The sequence below is a fragment of the Capra hircus genome, chromosome 26, assembly GCF_001704415.2.
Source record: "Capra hircus breed San Clemente chromosome 26, ASM170441v1, whole genome shotgun sequence".
Classification (NCBI taxonomy): Eukaryota; Metazoa; Chordata; class Mammalia; order Artiodactyla; family Bovidae; genus Capra; species Capra hircus.
Window position 1 is genome coordinate 36884624 of NC_030833.1, and position 6095 is coordinate 36890718.

General features: G+C 39.0%; 1 pseudogene; it reads left to right on the forward strand.

Moving 5' to 3' along the window:
- Positions 5303 to 5738, forward strand: LOC102175737 (annotated as a pseudogene).

Below are 6095 nucleotides of genomic sequence, written 5' to 3' on the forward strand. Positions count from 1 at the left end.
CTCAGGTTTGAATCTGTACCCTGATGATTAAATCCTAAAAATGCATGCATGCATCCTAAGTTGCTTCAGTCCTTTCCAACTCTTTGAGACCCCATGAACTGTATCCCACCAGGTTCCTCTGTCCATGGGATTCTCCAGGCAAGAATACTGGAGTGGCTTACCATTCCCTTCTCCAGGGGATCTTCCCAAACCAGGGACTGAACCCACATCCCTTAAATCTCCTGTACCACCTGGGAAGCCCAAAACCTAAAAACAGTTAAAGAAAATTCTCAGTCTTTATCTCTTTAAATACTCCTCCTGCTCCACTTTCTCTCCTTTCTACTTTTGGGATTCCAAACATGTTTATATTAGATCTTATTCTTTATGTCTCTTACCCTCTCTCCTGCATTTTGTCTTTCTATAAGTCATTCTGGATCTTTTTCCCTGACATACCTTCCACTTCACTAATTCTCTCTTTGACCTTGTCTAATCTTCTATAAAGAGTATCAACTATATTTTTAATTTGGGCTAGCTATTGTGTTTTTCAGTTCTAGATTTTTTATTTGACTCATTCTCAAATGTATTATGTCATTTATTTTAGTTTTGAGATCTCTGCCAAAATTCTCAATCTCAGCACTTATTCCTTTGAATATTGAGCATAATTATTTTAAATTCTGTGATTAAGAATTCCAATATATAGATCCTATAGAGGTCTATCATGGTTTTTTTTTTTTTTTCTTTTGGTTCATTCATGTTTTCTTGTCTGCATGAGTGTTTGGTTGTTTTTTATTTTTTGCCACATGTTGTGTTTGGAGAATCATTTGTAGATTATTGAGACCTAGAATGTTATCTTCCTCTAGAGAAGATCTACATTTGATTGTTGTAGTTGCCTAGGGACACTAGCAATTCAGAATGACCTTAATCTAATTTCAAGGACTGATATCATCCAAAGCTGTGGTGAGAAAGCCCAAAGTTTACTCTTTCTCCTAAGGTGCAGCCTTGCAAGAGCTCAACTCAAAGGGGCAATGGCAGAAGGGGCTGGCCAGCCACTTGAATGGGTCTTGAATTCCAAATTTTGTTTTCTTAACCTAATGAGACAGTTAAAAGTGCCAGTCAGCCTCTCAGCTACCTTGTTCAGATCCGACAAACACCCTTAGAGCCAGGATCATCTTTCTGGATTTCCTTCTCTTGAATCTAGCACCAGTAGTTCTTTACTATCTCTTCGTCTCTTTGATCTCTTCAAAAAGATTTTAAAATATATTTTGTTTAGCTTTTCTAGTTATTCTTAGCAGGAGAGTTGGTTTGAATTACCTCAGCTACAATTATAATACTGGAAGTTTCGAAATCTTTTTAAAAAATGTTCTTTAAGATTGATCTCTTTCTAGATTTTCTTGCATTGAAATACTTTTTTCATACAAACTACTATATGTGAAATAGATAAACAACCAGGTCCTACTGTATAGCACAGGGAAATACATTCAGTACCCTGAGGGAAATGGGAATACCAGACCACCTGACCGGCCTCTTGAGAAATCTGTATGCAAGCCAGGAAGGAACAGGTAGAACTGGACATGGAACAACAGACTGGTTCCAAATAGGAAAAGGAGTACATCAAGGCTGTATATTGTCACCCTGCTTATTTAACTTATATGCAGAGTACATCATGAGAAACACTGGGCTGGAAGAAACACAAGCTGGAATCAAGATTGCCAGGAGAAATATCAATATATGCCTCAGATATGCAGATGACACCACCCTTATGGCAGAAAGTGAAGAGGAACTCAAAAGCTTTTTGATGAAAGTGAAAGAGGAGAGTGAAAAAGTTGGCTTAAACCTCAACATTCAGAAAACGAAGATCATGGTATCCGGCCCCATCATTTCTTGGGAAACAGATGGGGAAACAGTGGAAACAGTGTCAGACTTTATTTTGGGGGGGGCTCCAAAATCACTGCAGATGGTGACTGCAGCCATGAAATTAAAAGACGCTTACTCCTTGGAAGAAAAGTTATGACCAACCTAGATAGCATATTCAAAAGCAGAGACATTACTTTGCCAACTAAGGTCTGTCTAGTCAAGGCTATGGTTTTTCCAGTGGTCATATATGGATGTGAGAGTTGGACTGTGAAGAAGGCTGAGTGCTGAAGAATTGATGTGTTTGAACTGTGGTGTTGGAGAAGACTCCTGAGAGTCCCTTGGACTGCAAGGAGATCCAAACAGTCCATTCTGAAGAAGATCAGCCCTGGGATTTCTTTGGAAGGAATGATGCTAAAGCTGAAACTCCAGTACTTTGGCCACCTCATGTGAAGAGTTGACTCACTGGAAAAGACTCTGATGCTGGGAGGGATTGGGGGCAGGAGGAGAAGGGGATGACTGAGGATGAGATGGCTGGATGGCATCACTGACTCGATGGGCGTGAGTCTGAGTGAACTCCGGGAGTTGGTGATGGACAGGGAGGCCTGGCATGCTGCGATTCATGGGGTCGCAAAGAGTCGGACACGACTGAGTGACTGAACTGAACTGAACAAACCATAATGGAAAGAATACAAAAAAAGAATATATATATATAATTTTGAAAAGTTAATGAGTCATAAAATGATTTATAAGTCTAAAAACAACTGTATTATTATAACAAACACATAGAAAGGATACTATCATTATTACCATTTTATAGGTCAGGAGACTGGTTCATATAAATTTCAAAATGTAAATTGCTCAAGGTGGTATAGTAAGTAAGGACTGAGTCAGATTTCAAATCCAGGCTTAACCTTTCCCTGTAAACTGAAGAGTAGCTTATTCATTTTTAATTTTCTATTGTGGCCAAATATACATAATATAAAACTTACCATTTTAAGTGTATAGTTCTGTGCCATTAAGTACATTCACAATATTGTACAACCATCACCACCACTTCCAGAACTTTTTCTTCTTATCCAGTTGAAACCTATTAAACACTAATTCCCCATTCTCATCTGTCAGCCACTGGCAGCCACCATTCTACCTTCTGTTATTATGAATTTGACTACTCCAGGTACCTCATGTAAATGGAATCATACAATAGTGTCATTTCATGACTGGATTATTTTTTTTTTAGTCTAACGTTTTCAAGATTTATCCATGTTGTAGCATGTGTCAGAGATTCCTTACTTTTTTGAGGCTGAATAACATTCCATTGTATGTGTATACATTTTGTTCATTTATTACTCAGTTGACGGACACTTGAGTGGCTTCCACCTTAGTTTTTTTGTTTGTAATTGGTTATTCGAAAATCTTAGTATGTTCACTCTTTCATTTATTCATTCATTCAATAAATATCTGTGAGTTCTTTTTGTAAGTTTTCGCTGTGATAAGATAAATAAGATTCTTGCTCTTAAAAAGCTTTTATATGGTGGGAGAAGCAGATGATAGACAAGCAAAGGTATAAATTATCAAAAAAGTCAGTCACTATAAGTGATATGCATAGAACCAAGATGGGGTGATATGATAAAAGAGTTGGAGGCTACTTTAGGGTGCTCAGGGAAGACATCTCTGATAAGGAAATGGTAAGCTAAAATTTGAATGTAAAAAGGACCCAACATGAAAAGAGCATTCATGGCAGAGACAGCAAGTACATAGGCCCTGAAGAAAAAAACAAGCTTGTATGCTCAAGAAAAAAACAAAGGTCTACAATCAGATCTCAGTGGTGAGAAGAACAGTGAGGAATGAATTATGGTAGGCAATGCATTTTAAAGACAGGATAGGGCTTATCCCTTGGAGAAGGGAATGGCAACCCACTCCAGTATTCTTGCCTGGAAAATCCCATGGACAGAGAAGCCTGAAGGGCTGCAGTTCATAGCATCGCAAAGAGTCAGACATGCCTGAGGTGAGTTAACATTCACACAGGCAGTTTTTATTTTTTCTTAGTAGGATGGCATAGTAGACATGTAAGGACCCCACCCATTTCAGAATTCGCATCTAAATTAAACAAAAATTGCTTGCTGCAAACACCTATGACTATCTGTCTGAGGACTACAAACATGGCAAGCCAAAATTTCTGGGGATCAATGCCTCTGGAAGCTGCCCTCTGGCAGGACATAGGTAGATAAGTGCCACCATCCATCCATGAATACAGGGAACTGGTGGATAAAAATCCAAGCACGTACCTTGGTTGGTGTAACTAAGGCATGACCTCACTGTTTTTCAAAGTTCCTCAGCCAAACTGAGCCTTAATTGTAGCTCATAATTTAATTACACACCCTTTGCTGGCTTCCACATCTCATGCCTCCACTTCCTTGCAAGTGTTCCCTGAGGTCATCTCCCAGATAATTGTCACTAAAAATCCTTATCTCAGAATCTGCTCCAGAGGGAACTTAAACCATCAAAGATGAGAAGCCACTGGAGGAAATCTAATCTGTAATTTTAAAGAATCACTCAGGAACTTCTGACTTCTAGCAAAATGTAGCTTACATTGGACTAACTTCTCCTATCGATAATTAGAAATTCTGAATAAAACAAAAATAACAGTTTGCAGACACTAGAGAGCAATGAAGAGCCAGCAGAAACTGAAAGGGATAGGCTCTTAAAGGAGGGAACATGGATAAAATCTACTTGTGTATGGATTTTCACCTAAAGGGCACACCTCAGTCGGCAAGGTGTAGGACAGATGGAGCTCAAGCAGGAAGTGTCAGTTTTTATCAGGCTGAAGAGTTCAGAGTTTGAAATTCAGAGTTGTCATAGCAGCTGAAAATGGAAGTGAGAAATCCCACAAACAGTGAGTCACAGAGAGGGAGCCTCAGATTTTCCATATAAATTCTCCTCAAATCCTTGATCAACCCCTGAACTGTGTATTCATGGGAAAGGCCACAGGAGCCCAGTGGAAAGTAACAACTGGAAAGCTGAAAAAACAAAACAGCTATGCAGCTCCAGGGACCCAGAGTTTGGAGTTCAGGTCCCAGCAAGTTACAGGGAACTGGTAAGCACCTTGAGCCTTCCATTGAAACACAAAGAGCCACACCTTGGGAATAAGGATCACATCCCAGTACTAAAGGCTAGGCCCTAGAATTTAGGGGCAAAGTCCAAACAAATCCACTCTAACAAAGCATAAGCCATGCATTCACAGGATCAAGGTGATCTGCCAGCTAGAACTACATACAACACATTTCTGTGATGCATCATCAAGTAAAAATTACTAGATATGTGAAAAAGCATGAAAATCTGATTCAGACATGGAGAGGGGAAAAAAGCAGTCAATAGAAACAGATCCAGTGAACAGATGTTAGAATTAGCAGACAACTTTAAAATAACTTTGGCCTTTTTGTCCGACATCTTAGCGAGGCGGAAGTGGTTGCAGCAGCTGCTCTCCCGGCTTCGCAATGCCGCCCAAGGACGACAAGAAGAAGAAAGATGCCGGAAAGTCGGCCAAGAAAGACAAAGATCCAGTGAACAAATCTGGGGGCAAGGCCAGAAAGAAGTGGTCCAAAGGCAAAGTTCGGGACAAGCTCGATAACCTAGTTTTGTTTGATAAAGCAACATATGACAAGCTCTGTAAAGAAGTTCCCAACTATAAGCTTATAACTCCAGCTGTGGTCTCTGAGAGACTGAAGATTCGTGGTTCCCTGGCCAGAGCGGCCCTTCAGGAACTCCTTAGTAAAGGCCTTATTAAACTGGTTTCAAAGCACAGAGCTCAAGTGATTTACACCAGAAACACCAGGGGTGGAGGTGCCCCAGCTGCTGGTGAAGATGCATGAACAGGTCCCGCCAGCTGTACATTTTGAAAAATAAAACTTTATTAAATCAAAAAAATAAAAATAAAATAACTTTGACAAATATGTTACAGAATTTATTGGAAAAGGATACAGTGGGTAGAGAAACAGAGAATTTCAGGAAAGATGTAGAAACTCTAAAAAAGAGTCAAAAGTAATTTCTAGAACTGAAAAATGCACTATCTGAAATGAAAAATTCATTGAAATATCAAAGTAAATAAAACAATACAGAAAAGAAAAGCTTGTGAATTTGATAAGTTAATAGAAATTATACAAACTAAATAACAGAGAGAAAAAGATTTAAAAAAAAAAAAAGTAAAGGCTTGAGGACCTTTAGGAAAATATCATCTGGCCCAACATACATGTAATTGAAATCAC